This window comes from Danio rerio, chromosome 1, assembly GCF_052040795.2.
Source record: "Danio rerio strain M-AB ecotype USA chromosome 1, GRCz13ab, whole genome shotgun sequence".
In the NCBI taxonomy this organism is placed as follows: domain Eukaryota; kingdom Metazoa; phylum Chordata; class Actinopteri; order Cypriniformes; family Danionidae; genus Danio; species Danio rerio.
Window position 1 is genome coordinate 8,223,308 of NC_141021.1, and position 16,731 is coordinate 8,240,038.

The window sequence follows — 16,731 nt, forward strand, 5'->3', positions numbered from 1 at the left end:
CACTAAAGACTGAGGCTGTCACAATCACAGCGTCTTCCTCATTAGTGCTCAGACTGGATAACCGTGTGTTTTGATGAGCACCGAGTCTTGTCTTCGGCGGTCCTGTTGTTGAGATTCGAGTTTCACAATAGAGGGACAGAAATGAATGGCAGGTGGACATGTTTATTCCCAGCATGCCTGTTGACGGCACACAGCTGAAAGCGTCTCCCTACTGCTGTCCAAGCTGCTCTGCTTTTTGAGACATGGTCAAAGAGCGTCAGAGGAAAGTTTTCCTGCCCTTAGCAAGACACTGAGGTCACATGAAAATTCAATGATGAAGTAGAACAACAGGCTTCTAGAGGTAAACAAAAAAGTGTTCATTTTCATTAAATGTATTTAAAGTTTGTGTGAAATCAAAATGTACAATGTTTATTTTGCTAGCGCACATTGTTGTTGTTCTTTTGGTGAACAATTCATCTTTTTAAGTTAATCCACTGGAAAACCAAAAAAATCAAATTCAATCATAGTCTGATCATTCCAGACCTCCAGCTTCCACATCTTGAGTGTCAGTCCTTCTCTGTTGACGTTAGTTTGACTGTTTTAGCCACAATATTTTGAAAGATTCTTTGAAATAAAAAAGATAGATGTTAGTTTTAGGCCCCATTTACACTGATACATTTTAGTTTTAAAAAATGCAAACGTTTTGCTATGGTAACACCTTCCATCTTCACTACCTTGGAGTATTCGAGCGCAGTAAACAAAGCATTTTGGTAACGCTGAAGATGTCATTTTGGTTTTTAAACGTTGATGCTTCGAGACAGTGTGGATAGGAGAAAACGGAGACATGGCTGCAGACATTCACTAATCTAATTGGGGCTTTTTCTCAATTAGGGCTACAACAATGAATTGTTTAAAATTGATTACGTAAATTTCATAATCGATTTGTCATGTCATGCGACGCAGAGACGTTTGATTATTAAAACAACTTTAGTTGAGCGCGGAGCGGATTAAACGCACTCTGCCTCTCTTGCACGCTGATGCCAGCAGACTTTGGCGGCTCATAGACAGGACTGAGCAAAAGAACGAGCTGAGGTAACGTTAGAAGAAAGGTACATGGTGAAGCAAAGAAATCTGTGTAACCCTATTCTTTGTCATATCATCACAGTTATGCAGTGTTTTTAACCGCCCAATGCTTATTTTATGTTTTCGACATTTAAATACACACAAGTACCAGTAAAACCATACATTTAGAGTTTGTAAAACACACAAGAAAGTCCATGGAAGTCTAACAACTAATTCAAATATAATTTGCCGATGTGTAGTATTCATATCAGATTCCATCTATTTCTCTGCATGCATTTTTTGGAATAACATGAATTTACGTGCTGAATTCTGTATGTTCTGCTTTTATGTCTGGTCTTCCTCTTCGTGGTTTTTCTCTTCGTCGTCATTTTCTTCTTGGTCTGGCCTAGTCTTAATCATTGTCACTGTCTTTCTCTTGGTCTGCGTCGTCATGGTCATCGTCTTGGATTTTCTCTTCGTCGTCATCTTCTTGGTCTGCTTCGTCAGCTTCACTTTGGACCTTCGCTTGGTCATCTGATTTTCTTAGTTTTTCTCTTCATTGTCATCTTCCTCTTTTTGGTCTGGCCTTAGTCATCATTGTCCACTGTCTCTCTCTTTGTAGTCATCTTTTTGGTCTGCGTCAACTGGTCTTCATCTTGGACTTTCGCTTCGTAGTCATTTTCTTGGTCTCTGTTATCTGATCTTCAGATTTACCTTGGACTTTCGCTTCATCGTCAGCTTCTTGGTATGTGTTATCTGGTCTTCATCTTCACTTTGGACTTTTGCTTTGTCATCATCAGATATTCTTTGTTTTTCTCTTCGTCGTCTGCTTCTTCTTGGTCTGGTCTTAGTCTTCTTCATTGTCACTGTAGTCAGCTTCTTGGACCTTCATCATTTTGGAACTTCGCTTGGTTGTCATCTTTTTGGACTTTGTTATCTGATCTTCTTGTTGATCTGGTCTTAGTCTTCTTCATTGTCACTATCTACTGTCCCACTCTTTCGCTGCGTCGTCTTGGGCATCTTATTTTCATCTTGGACTTTCGCTTTATCGTCATCTTCTTGGTCTTTGTCATATTTTTTCTTGGTCTTCCTCTTCGTCGTCATCTTTTTGAACTTTGTCAACTGATCTTTTTAGTCTTTCTCTTCATCATTTTGGTTTGGTCTTAGTCTTCTTCATCATCTGTTACATCATCATTGTCTCTCTCTTTGTAGTGATCTTCTTGGACTCTCTCTGGATTTTATCTTGGAGTTTCTCTTCGTCAGCATCTTCTTGGTGTTCATCTTGGCCTTTTGTCATCATCTGCTTGGTCTTCATCTTCATCGTCTTGGTCTTCTTTGTTGTCTCCAACTTGTTCTTCTTCTGTCAGAGTCGGGGATAGAACCCGGGTCTCTGGTGTGAAAGGTGAGACACGATACCACTGAGCTACTTGGAGGTGATGAATTTGATCAATTATGCAAGATTATGTTTGCTAATATAATCATTATTATAATATTTATTATTATAATTATTATAACAGCTCATATTATTTTTTTTCACTTGATAACACCTTGCCTAAATATATTTCTATTTTTAATTCCAATTTATTAAAAGTTACAAAAATATAATATTTAAATATTAGCATTAATTTTTGCTTTCATTGCTTACTTTAAATAGAGAAAGCTCTTGGTCTTGTGGCTTGTCAGGGGTCAGTCAGGGCAGATGATAATGTAGTACATGGCATTTCATTAAGCAAGTTGGCTTTGTCTAAGTGTCACTGGACTCAGACAGATGGCCTGCTCTTACTTCTGCTCTGTGGAAGTGTCAGTCCTGCTGTTCACACAAGAATTAATTACTCTACAGTAAGCTGAGAAATAACCTGATGAGTTGGACTGGCCTTGACTCTGTGGAGTCGTGTAACAAATAAGCTTACCTATAGGTACAGACAGTGTTGACTGTTGAGATCTTGAGATCATGTGATAAATGAGCTAAGTTTTTTCATATTTCTAAAAGTTACTTAGACTTTAATTTATTAAAAAATGTTTTTAATTTTAATGATATATATATATATATATATATATATATATATATATATATATATATATATATATATATATATATATATATATATATATATATATATATTTATTTATTTTATTTTTTTTTTTTCGTGTGTGTGACCACCATTACATGTTGTGCATTTCAAAGTGTTTAAGTATTATTTAAAGTTCTTCTAAATTTGTAATTATATTTCTTGGGTTACATATACAGTTGATTTAGACTGATCTCAGAAGTAATTTTAGGACAGTTATTGCTCACTAAGCAAAGCAACAAACTGCAACTTTTGCAGTATCTAGTAGAATAACTTGTAAAATATTATGTACTGTCATGCAAGCAAAAATAAAATAAATCAGTTATTATAAATAAAATATTGAACTATTGTTGAGAAATGTGTTGAAAAAAATCTTCTCCTAGTTAAATGGTAAAGTAGAGCCATTGTGGTCCAGTGGTCAGTGCGTTGGGTCATGATGTTGACGATCCGAGTTCGAAACTCACCATAGTAATTTTTTTTCCCTCTTCATTTTTAGTGTTAAGGCATATAATACTGTTTGGGTTACTTAGGTGTACATATAAATCAGTTATTAGAAATGAGCTATTAAACTATTGTTTAGAAATTTGTTGAAAAAAATCTTATCTTATTTAAACAGACAAGGCTAAACAGCACTGCTGTGGTCCAGTGGTCTGCACGTTGTGTTATGATGCTGCTGACCCGGGTTCGAACCTCACCTGAGTATTTTTTTTTCTTTCTTTCTTTCTTCATTTCATTTTTAGTGTTAAGACTTATAATACTGTTTGGGTTACTTAGGTGTGTGTATGTATGTATGTATGTATATATATATATATATATATATATATATATATATATATATATATATATATATATATATATATATATATATATATATATATATATATATTTATTATTATTATTATTTATAATATTTATTATTATTATTATTATTATTATTATTTATTTTTTATTTATTTTTATTTTTTTATTTTTGTATGAGTGTGACCACTGTTAAATGTTGTACATTTCAAAGTCTTTTAGTTGTATTTAAAGTTCTCCTAAATTTGTAAGCAAATTGCTTGAGTTACATATACAGTTGATTGAGACTGACCTCAGAAGTAATTTTAGGACGGTTATTGCTCACTAAGCAAAGCAACTAACTGCAATTTTTGCTTATTAAGCTGCAAACACCCAAAGCATGGCTGCTTCATCAAGGTGACAACCTTCAAACTTAAGTCTTTACAAGGAACTCTTCTAAATTTTCAAACTAAAATGAGAATTAACCTAACAAGTCTTTCTAATAATTTTAAACACCTAAGATTACTTTTATTGTCAACATTTCTCTTTCTTAATTCAATCCCATCATAAAAAGCAAACTGGGAACTGCAAATCCCTGAATCAGGTAGTTGAGCCAACTCCATTCCTTCATGTTGTCCTAACAAAAAACCAAAAGTTATGGTTTACAAATGTAAGTGGACTGAACATAGAACAAATAAATTGAACTAAGAAATGACAAAAAATTTGTTGTTTCAGCTCAATTTAACCGGGTATAAAAAAAGAAAAAGAGGTACTATAACTAGTAACTATCTCCGTTTCACCCCTGGAAATAAAGTGTCATGATACTGAAGTCCTTTTATACTTACTGCAAGTCCTTTGCAATAGAAGAATTCATGCAAGATTCAAGTGAGAAAGAATATCATATAGGCTTTGAAAGAAGTGAAGGTGAAGCTTCTTTAAAGTTCTGCTGAATCGCCTGCTAAGTTATAAGGTGTGAGGAAAAAAAAGAAAAGAGTTGGGTAATTAAATGCCAGTCAAATGAATAACTGCTATGCCTGTCATACTTACGCTGTCATAAAAGCCACCGAGTGATTTTACTGTGTAAGAAAGATCAGTTATTTAGATCATCTCAGACATTTAAGAGACACGAGCAGTGTATAAATTGAGCTTTAAAGAGCAGGATCAGCTGAAGGTAACAGACTAATTCAAAAATACATCTTCAGTACGTTTATTCTGTCCACAAACATTTGCACTTTTAAAATTGAATGCAAAAATTTCTTGTCAATACAAGAAAGTTAACCAAATGTGCTCACATTATTGTACATATTTAGTAATGCATAAAACAAATTAGTTTAGAGATTCTTGCTTTCATGCAGAAGTGTAAAAAAAAAGTGTAATGGAAACAACTTCATGGTTCACTGAACAGTGTAACACATATAATTTATTGGCATTTACTGAGCAGAGCCAAGTCATTGATTTCAGTTGCATTTAAGTAATTATGGGCAAACATATGTCTGAGTAAGTCAGACGGAGGGAGCTCAGTTTATCCACGCAAGATGCACATATACCTCAGAGATCAAGAGCACATGCGGTTATTTACATATGGAAATGACGGAAAAAATGTATTTGCATATGGAAATGATTATGAATTAGTGCGGGAGTATACATACTGTTTACTCACCCCATGTTCAAGTCAACCCCCGCAAGCTCCATGGCATAATTTTAGCATATATTACATATAGTTCTGGAGCTAATGAGTCTCAGTGTTACTGTGTGTCATGTTGAAAATGACTGAGGAGAACTTGTGGGTGAAGAAAAACAATAAAGTGGTAATACAGCTATAAATAATTACATTCTAATGATGTTTTAATCATACGTATAGCTGAAATCAAAATTATTCGCTCTCCTGTAATGTTTTTTTTTTTTTTTTGTCAAATATTTTCCAAAGGATGTTTAACAGAGCAAGGGACTTTTCACAGTATTTCCTAAAGTATTTTTTTTCTTCTAGAGAAAGACTTATTTGTTTAATTTTGGCTCGAATAAAAGCAGGTCTAATTTTTTTTTTTAACCATTTTAAGGTCAAAATTAATAGCCCTTTTAAGCAACCCAAGCTTATTCTGGAAACGTAGCCCCGCGGACGTTTCTGGAGACCGCGATTTACGTGGCCGGAGGTACGTACGGCCGTGTTTAGTTTTTTCGAGCGAACGCTGCAGGGCGGTGTGGCGCCGCTCCGCTCCTCCTCTTTGCGCTCTCCGGACGACGGCTCGCCTCCAAGTGGAGGGCTTTCCCGATGCAACCAGTTTGTTCGCTTAGCTCACAGCGTTACGTCGGCGGAGCGGAGCCCCCGGAGGAGGAGGAGCCGGCCGCGGGGACAACGACCGGGATCGAGTCCGGGGAACAGCGGTTCCAGAAATCAGGTGAGACGAAAAACGGAATCCGAAAAATAAGGGCGAGAATGCGGCGGGATCCGAAAACGCGGTCGAAATCAAAGACGAGGGCTTTTGCTTTTTTTTTTTCTGGACGGCTTTTGCAAACCGTCGCTTGGGTTTATGGAAGGAGGAGGAGGAAGAGGAGGCGGCTGGGTCCGCCGATCAGGCGGCTTTTCGTGCGAGAACAGCGTGGGCGCGAACGGCGCGCCCTCCCGAGAGGCGCCCGAGAAGCAAAAAAGCGTGCACAGCGGCCTCTCGCGGATCTGCGAAAAAAAACCCCGCTCGAATACGTACCTCCCGGGACGTATCTCGCAGTCCGCAGAAACGTCAGCGGGGCTACGTTTCCACAATGAGCCCGGGTTGCTTTTAAGCAATATATATATATATATATATAATTATTATTATTATTATTTTATTTATTTTTTTTATTTGGATGTACTCACAGTATGCTATCCATGCTATAAGTGTGAGTACTCTGAATTGGGCTCAGGTACGGTTCACTTGGCCGGCAATGGACTGGTTGGAAGAGGTGTGCCAGAGTGCGGATCTATATATATATAGTGCAAAATACACACAGTGCAAATACAACGACAGCATACTCCTACAAAAACAGGACAATGTAAAATTGGCAGTTTTCTGTACCATATAAGGTTCAACTTTTACAAAAAACTTTTACAGAACTGTTCTTTAAGGAACATAATTTGTACCACTGTGTACCTTTACTTTTAAGAGTGTATTTCTAACTGGAAATGTTATTTTAGATTAATATTCACTTGCATATATTTGAAGTATTTACCGGAATATAGCAGACATTTAGATGACATATCTATAAATCACAGACACACGCACACACACAGTAGGACTGTACACAGCGAAGCTAACATGATAAATGTCATGTTTCTCATGCATGTGTTCCGATAGACAGACAGATACTGAGACATGGAGGAGGCATTAAAATATCTGACTTGTTCACCTTCTCAAGGGCGTTTTGATTGAGCACTGTTTTACGATCAATTCTAAAAGACATGGCCCATATAATATCTATATCGCTATTCCCATTCCCAGGAAATCCTTGTAGCGCAGGGAATCTGAGATTCATATAATTAAACTTCAGCGAAACGCTTCAGGAAATCAGATGTTACGCTGGTTTGCTAAATAAGAAATGTCGTCTGTCTTTGATCTTTTATTTATCGGCCTCAATACTGCAGTCATTCTTGCCGGCGTATGATAGCGCAAATCCGAAATACAGCTGTTTGTTAATCCACATCTGTGTTGACAGGTGCGCTCAGATATGCTTGCCTGACCCCGCTGACAGTTTCTTGGTTGCCAGATTGCAACCCTTGGCAGGCAGACGTCGCATGAGGGAACACGGGGTCTGATCCACACCAGGTTTTTGTGCTGAAGCGTGCATGCTTTAATCGAAAAAATATCCAGTTTTAAGCTCAGAGCAATCCGACCGCAAAATCCACCCACCGCCGCATTGAACAATAGTGCTAATTGCTCTTGTGAGGTGGGCGTGGTGGCAAAAAAAGTTTTCGCTGGCATGTCTATCAGTCCTCTGTCTCGTTTAATTGAGCATTACAAGCTTGTAATTATCTTACAAAGTGATAAAAGGCAGGCGGTACACTTTTTTTCTTCTTTGTATCCGTGTATTTAACAGCTGAAGAGAAATTACTGGTAATAATTAGCACTTAAGTGATTGATTAATGCATCTGGGCATATAAATCGGTTATTGAAGAGGAATTAAGCAATAATTAACTGGGATTTGAGGGTATTATGTTGGAAAATTGAAGATTTTTGTTATTTCCCCCTATTTTTGTGCAATAGAATAGACAGAGAAAAACTATTTATTTTGTAATTATATTATGGGATGTTGATCTCTATTATGTCAATTTTTGATTATGGAAATTCTGTTCATTTTATCAAAGTGGCTACTACAAAATTTCTAGTTGTTTGAAACGATTTGTTGGGTGGCACGGTAGCTCAGTGGTTAGCACTGTCACCTCAGCAAGAAGGTCACTGGTTTGAGTCCTGGCTGGGCTAGTGCTAGTTGTGAATAGGATGAACTAAATTTGGCTGTAGTGTATGCGTGTGAATGCGAGAGTGTGTGGGTGTTTCTCACTGCATTGTGGCTGGACGGGCATCTGCTGTGTAAAACATGATGGAATAGTTGGCGGTTCATTCCGCTGTGGTGACCCTTAATAAATAAGGGACTAAGCCGATGGAGAATGAATGAATGAATGAATGAATGAATGAAACAATGTGATTTATAATAAAATAATATATAGAGGATTTACCCACCTACGTCACACTTGATATGGCACGGGTTCCTCTTTGCAAAAAAAGACAGTTTTTTTCCCCTAATGTAAATCTTATTTGAGAAAAATGCCATTGAAAAAACATGAATCAGAAACAACTGTAACATCACACTTGGCATCATTAATATTTAGGAAAGGTCCCTTTAGAGGTACACTGTAAAATGTGTTTAGTTGACATTTAAAAAAAAAAAAAATGAGTAAGCCTGTTGCTTTTAAACAATTCGCAATGCCTTAAGGTTGAGTAAATTAACTATATGCATTATTATAAAAATTAAGTTAGGCCAACTTAACAGTTTGAAAAAAAAAACACTAATTTAAGTCAGTGTGTTGCTTTTAAGGTTATAGGTTTAATCCAGTCTAATTAATTTAGACTGTTTATATTAAAGGTTGAGATAATACCGTTGACAATTTGCCCTGTGTTGTTGAGATTGAATGCAAGATGCTGTTACAATGTAAACTTTAGCTACTTTAACTGGCAAATTCTGGCTACCTAGATTACATTGCTAAGTGTTATGATGATTTTTTTCGTGGTGGTTAATATCAATTCTTACGATTGTGGTCATACACATTAAATTTACAAAAGATACATCTACTGTTTGTCAATACTTTGAATATTCCACAGTGATGCTGCTGATAAGCTCTTTTGATGCTGATTAGCTCTTTGGAATGTTATACAAATGCGCCAGCAACAGTTGTATCACATTAGTTCACTGTATTATATGTTAACTTTAAAAAGAGTAATATTATCAACAGTAAAATAATTGATGAAAATGTAAAGAAAAAAAAATCACATTCAATTCCCAATGATATTTCAGATTTCAGATCAGCGAGCAACACTAAATATTTCATTTCATTTTTATTTTATTTTACGGACAGACATAAAATTCTCCTGGCCCTCTGCTGCTTTAGTCCCTGAAAAGCAGGACTGTTTATTGAGTATTCTATCAGGGATTCTGGAAAGCAGGAGATGATGGCTGCCACACAATCATCTTAGGCTCTCTAAAGAACTTTTCCCACTGCTAACTTTTCAAACAAGATGTAATGGGCTTTGAACCAGCCATCAAAAACGAGGGAGTGTTTTTTGTTAGCCTGAATAGTTTATGTGGATTGGGGATTCTCTGAAATATTTGTTCTGATGCTTGTTCTCTTAGACAAAAAAAAAAAATAAATAAAATCAAATAAATAAATAAATAAATTGTTTGACGCGTTAAAACCAATTTCCACCATACTAGTGCTGGTTCTCATGCTACAGACATCTGCTAACAAATAGCAGTTAATGGTCTAATAATAGGCAGTTGATAAGTAGTTAATGGTGTGTGATAATGGTAATAATGCTTAGTGTTATCTTTTTTAATACAGGTACTGTATTGCTGACAGGTTTGGAAAGCTGTTTCACAGAGGGTCAAATGTAGAGCAAAAGCCAGGATGTTTTTTATTTATTTTTTATTTTTTTTGTGAACAGCTTGAGCACTTCCAGTGAGTCAGTTTTACGCTTGGCAGAATTATTTTTTTTCAGTCTCTGAAATGGCCCTGATATTCTTCAACTCGAGAGCAGATGGCATTGGAACAATTCCTTTTGGCTTTTTCTTTGCCACAGAATGACAAGCAATTTTTAAAAGCTTTCTGGAAGCCGCACAACCTTTTTTAGCTGAACAAAGTACACATTACCTCAGTGCTGAGTAACATCAATGTGTATCTGTGGTTGTGAGTTTGAAGAGTTGTACACTGAAAGCAAAAAATGGTGTGGGATCTATGGAAAACTATTTTCATTCTTCATTTGCTGGTAAATATAACAAACTGCAAATTTTGTAAATTATTTTTGTTTTGTTTTTGGTCTATCTATCTATCTATCTATCTATCTATCTATCTATCTATCTATCTATCTATCTATCTATCTATCTATCTATCTATCTATCTATCTATCTATCTATCTATCTATCCATCTATCCATCTATCCATCTATCCATCCATCCATCCATCCATCCATCCATCCTCTTTTTTTTGCTTAGTTCCTTTATTACAGTTTTTCTCAGTCGCTTTGGTGCGTTTCTCACACGCCAGTGTATTTCTGCACAACAGTTAATGCATTTCTCAAAACAATTAGTGCAAACTGCAAAACCTAGCTGGTTACCTGCAAAAGCGCGTCACATGCTCAAAATGGATAGTTCAATCCTCAAAAGCAAGTATTGATGTCAATCAAAGTGTCAGTGTCATCAAAATGAAAATTCCTGACACCATTGTTTATGAACAAGATAGTCAAATGGCTTTGTCATGTTTTCATTATGACAGTTTACTCTGGACATTTTTTCAATGCAATAAAGTCAGATGTTGGTGACACTTCTTGAAAATGCTCAAGACAGCACTATATACTATTTGCACAGCCATTTGAAAACTACAGTAAAGTTGGACATCACTGCATTTAGTGAGGTATCTGAGTACAAGACACTGAATATGTATATTTCACATTTTTACTCTGCATTTGCTCTTTACAATCCTAATTTATTCACAGCATTGTGCAAAAGAATAAACACACCCTTATTTACAACAAACATAAACTCCCTTTGGGTTGAACTGTGCACAACTGTAAACAATATTGCAGTACATATTGGACCTGAACCTGCAACATTCACATGTCTGTAAATCATTCATGAAATTGTTCTATTTTAAAGAGATTTTCAGGAAAATAAAGTTTACAATTTTTTTTTTATAAAGTTTGGTTGACCGATTTTGACATCAAGTTCAACAGTTTTGTATGTAATGACTCAAGTAATGAAATGAAGACTATTAGTTTTATATGGAATGACTATTCAGCATTTACAAGTTTAGTTAATTTTGACTGACATGACATAAGCAAATGATAATGTTATAAACAGCAGAGAGTTAAATGAAGCAGTTGAGGCATGTCCAAAAGCATTTGCAATTTGTTGAAAGGAATGAGAAACTGCTACTAGGATGTGCACAAATGACTAATTGTTTTGACAAATGCATGACCTGTTGTGCAAATGTAAATAGTGTTGTGAGAAATGCACCAAAGCCACTGAGAAAAACTGTAATCAGGGGTCACCACAGCGGAATGAACCACCAACTTATCCAGTATATGTTTTACACAGCGGATGTCCTTCTGCTGCGACCCAGTCGTGGGAAACACCCATACACTCATGTAGGGTTGGGGCGATGTTGACCAATTTGGCATCGTACAATGTCTAATGTGAAACATTGCGATGGACAATGGCATCATCGTCATAGGCTGGGGTGGTGGTGGTGGTTGTTGTTAAATAATAATTCATTCTTAACGAATTAAATAATTGTAGTCTACCATTTTTACTACCTGACCGTGTTTAAAAGGTTTAAAATCCAGGCTTGCAGATTGCTGGTAAACATGCACCATCACCTGGACTACAATTCTAACTTCTACTTCTAATTCTACGGACTAACATTCCTGTTCCTGGATCTCCAATGGTTGCACACACACAGCTGGTAGCTGATCAAGGACTGATTACAAGCACTATTTATACAGCTCACGTTCCCACACTCTTTGCTGAGTCTTGTTTCCTGTAACATGGATGCGGCTTTCTTGCAATATTCTTCTGTAGTTTTCGATCCCTGTTTATGCTGTTTGTCTCCTACACCGACCTTTCGCCTGGGACCACGACTATTTATTGGATTACCCTCATGTACCCTATTAATAAAACCTGACTCTTAGTGTTACAAAAGTGGTGTTCACATTAATGTGTATTAATTAATTAATTAAACACATAAACGGGTTATAGTAAAATGCTTAGTGTATTGTTACCACAGTATTATTTTTTTTTGTTTTATCCTCGATTTGCGATAACATATCTGAGCTGGAATACAATTTCTGCAGACAATGTGACCTTAGTCTTTTTTTATTGTTACAAAATGTAATAATTCTTGTGAAGGCACAAGTTAAAGTTCCAGCGCTGGGCTGCTGGAGGTCACAGTGAGCAATGCTGGCACTTTAAAAACGGCGGCCAATAAAGACGACTGAATGGTCAGGTAGAGGCTTGATTTTAGACGTGCTGTAAATTCTGGCCTTTAGTATTGAAGAATCTGTCAGTGTCAGCCTCATAAATTGACCCTCACTTTCCTGAACATATGCTGCAGGAAAGAGGAATCGCTCCATTAAATGAACAAATGTGAATGGACCAGTAAATCCCCAGGGAAATGGATGATGAATCGGACAGAAAGGGAAAGGTTCGCCCACACATGAAGGTACCATTTTTGAGACTTGAAGAAAAAGTTATTGACTGTAAAGGAGCCCAAACTAACTAGTTATATCAACCCTAAGTAGATGTGCACAAATCTACATTTTAACTAGTTAGTAGGAACACCAATTGGGCACACTTTATTTTAGGTCACTTTAAAGGGACCTTGTTTATTTTTTAGCTGTTCTCTAATGTCCTTTTATGATATTAACAATATTTCTTTTTATAAAAATCATACATTTGGAAAAGAGATATTTTTGTATAGTTTCGACACACCTATTGGAACAGAACTAAGAATAGGCACGGTGGACTGTTAGCTGAAGTTAACCCCCACTGTTATGATTGGATAACAGTTCATAAATTTGAAAGTCTGCTTTTTAAAATACTATTTAAAAAGTTATTGACTCTAAAGCAGCCCAGGCAAACTCTTTACTATTACATCAATATGCATAAAGTTATGTTTTCAACTAGTTAGTAGGTATAATAATTGGGAACACTTTATTTTAGGTCTCCTTAAAGGGATTGTGTTTATTTTTGAGCTGTTCTCCTTTTATGATTTTTTTTTTCATAAAAAATGTCATACATTGTTGGCAACCATAAATGTGGAAATAAGGGAGTTTCTGTATAGTTTCAACACACTAGTTCGAACACACCTAAGTAAATGCGTGGCAGATTGTTAGCTGAAGTCAACGCCCACTGTTATGTTGTTGTTACGATTGGCTAACAGTTCACATATTTTAAAATCTTTTGTTTAAAAAGGTTATTAAAAGCAGCCCAAACTAGTTCTTAACTATTGCATCAATCTTAACTAGATATGCACAAGTCATTTTCATCCACAGTAGTTAGTAGGTGCACTAGTTTGTTAAACTTATTTTTAATTTACCAACATTAAGTCAAATAGTTTTAATAGTTCAAAACAAAAATATTTACACAAAACATCTGGGGCCTCATGTATCAACGCTGCGTATGCACAAAAACTTTGCGTACGCCAGATTTCATGCTCACTTTTGGATTTACTAACAATGAAATGAACGTGAGTGTGCGTTGGTCCACGCCAACTTCATGTCTGGCGTACATGCAATTCTTGTGTGTTTGTTTTAATTCCATTGGCGACTCCTAGAGGCAATTATGTTAAATTGCACAGTAAAAAGTATCTTTGAGCCGTGCAATGGCAGCTGTAGGGGACGGGATCATCCGCATGTCTAGCAGGTATATAAGGTTTCCATACCATGCAGTTGACCAGCCAAACATTAAAGCGCTATTTGTAGCAATCACTGTTTTTCCCAATGTAATCGGAGCAATTGACTGCACGCACATTGCTGTAAAGCATACGAATTTGCATTCGTGAATCAGAAACATTTCCATTCAATAAATGTGCACATAAAATATGATGTTCAAATGCGCTTAACAAAATACACACTCTTATTAATGATTCCCACTTGTCTTCCTAATGATGAAAAGTAGGCAAAATCTGATATGTAGTGGAGAAAAAAAAAGAAGAATGAGTTCATCAGATGCTGGATTCGAACTGAGTTCATGCTCGAACATGTAAAAACATGTTGCCATGCGCTTTACAAGCTACGCCACTAATGCTGCTATAGACACTACAAAATTTTACACCTTTACATCAAACCGTTTCTTTTTTAATTCACTCATAGCGCGCTGTTCAGATCCCACTGCGTTAACCGCGTCAGCTAATCTCATCCACTCTATTTTTTTCTTTTGTTATTAATTTGGGAGGAAAAACTTGCAAATAACACCGTTTTTCTCCAGTCTATCTCAGAAAGGAGCACCTCCAATTCACATTCTGTTCAAAGTTTCTCTTTTTGATTGCTTTTGCCATTACTTTTTTCATTTGGTTTTGCCAAAGTAGAGTCATTAACATATTCATACGGGGGAGGAGGCAGGGAGGGGTTTTACGCTCATGCACGTGCGCTCAGTATCACGTTAAGTCGATGTACAAAGAGAATATGCGTGGGATTCCGCGTACGCAGTGTTTCATACATCTGAATTGTTTACTGCGTACACAATGTTTTAGTACGATTTCAACGCAAGTCTTCATACATGAGGCCCCTGACCTCTTTATAATAAAATAGTGTTAAAGAGACTCTTAAACTTGATTAATAACATGGTATAAAGTGTGTACAACTAAGTTAAATCAACATTTGTAAGGTGTGAATAATAATAATAATAATAATGATGATACAGTAAAACTGAAACAAATTATGATAATCAGTGGCTGTGATAAACAGTGGGTGTGATGCACAAGAAAAGAAACCAAAACGTTTCTCAGAGGATGACAAGTTTATGGAGAAAAGTAAAAAGCACTGCAGTGTTTGGGTGCTCCGTGTTTGTCTGAGGTAAAAAGTCTGCCGTAATCACTGAAATGTGTCAATTCCATAAAAAGTGTGAAGCAGATTGGTTAGTTCTACTTGCATAAATTGGAGGGCCCTTGCGGCATTCGAAAAAGATGAGATGTTTTCAACTAGGAGTGCCTGGTAAATGAGCACTATTTGCACCACTTGCATAACATGTGCGCGTCACTCTTGTTTGCTCGTCGTGCAAGTTGCATGCGTCAATTGGAATTGACTAACTTACACCCTAAGCTTGTTGGTGTTGCTTCCATGGCACGCACTCAGCAGCCACATTTAATAAAACTATAGGACATCATGCTAAAACTACATACCAAATCGTTTTTTTTTTAATCGATATTGACAATGGTGTTCGGTCAATAAATATCGAAATCGATTTTATCGCCCAGCCCTGTATTAACCTATTTTTTTATAACTATGCTAATATAATCATATTACCAAGTACTATAGTAAAAACTAAAGTGTACAGTATTTATCACAGTTTATCAGTTTAAAATATAGTAAATTCTACAATTTGCTGTAGCATTCATTAAAAAAAGTATATAAAATTAAGTGATAAAGAATCTTAATTAATAAATAAGTAATATATAGAATCAAAATTAAACTGTAATTTAAATACATTTAATACATTCAAAAAATTATATAAAGTAAATAAATACTATTATTTATGTATATATATATATATATATATATATATATATATATATATATATATATATATATATATATAGAGAGAGAGAGAGAGAGAGAGAGAGAGAGAGAGAGAGAGAGAGAGAGAGAGAGGAGAGTCTAATACACTACACTATATTATGATTCATAAACATAGTATTTACCTGGCTATAAAAATATATATTGAAATGAAACGGCATTCTAACCTCATCTGAGATGTTTTACGCCTTGTTTTCATTCAATTGTGCACATTTCTGACATTCTGTCTCTGTGAAACCCCTCTGTCATATATAGCTCTGTATCAATGATGGATCAGTTTCTCATATTAATTATATTTCAGCAGGCTATTCACGCATTATATTCACCGAAATCGTCTGGAATCTCACTCAAGGCCTTGGAGCAGTTTGCCATGGCCTTTAAATTCAGAGTTGGGTCTGTTTGTGAAATTGTGAATGTGCAGAGATGACTGCAGTCAGCAGCAATGAAGCTCTCTTTCAGTGCTTAATGAGACCCACGCGCTTCTGCAGCTCGCTAAAAAAAAGATGACGATGGGGAGAATGGCGAATTTCAATGCGCAGCACATGGAATATTAACTAGCGGGAGCGCCTGTGAACAAACAGGGAGTTATTTACACATGAAGTCGGGATAAGCTCACAGTATCTACATCTTAGGCAATGGTAAACAGGAATGTTCATGAACCCCTGGTGGGAAGATACCAGTTTGCACAAAGCTTTTAGGCAAGTATGTAATGTAACTCAAATTGCATGGTTTTGCATTGCCAATAAGGAAGAGACCGCAGATTATCCTTTTCTTTTCTTTTTTTTTTTTTTTTTTTTTTTTGATATCACACC

The 16,731-nt window shown here is 36.1% G+C and overlaps 1 protein-coding gene across 6 annotated transcripts in view; it reads left to right on the forward strand.

Moving 5' to 3' along the window:
* LOC147846669 (uncharacterized) overlaps positions 1–16,731 on the forward strand; it is a 188,318-nt gene that overhangs the window by 19,304 nt on the left and 152,283 nt on the right. For 4 of the 6 annotated variants that reach the window (XR_015476140.1, XR_015476138.1, XR_015476137.1 and 1 more), the window contains exon 3: positions 12,739–12,846. The exons of the other annotated variants lie outside the window; for them this stretch is intronic. The gene's annotated coding sequence lies outside the window, so the exon portion shown is untranslated. The remainder of the gene's footprint in view (positions 1–12,738; positions 12,847–16,731) is intronic. 6 annotated transcript variants of the gene reach the window in all.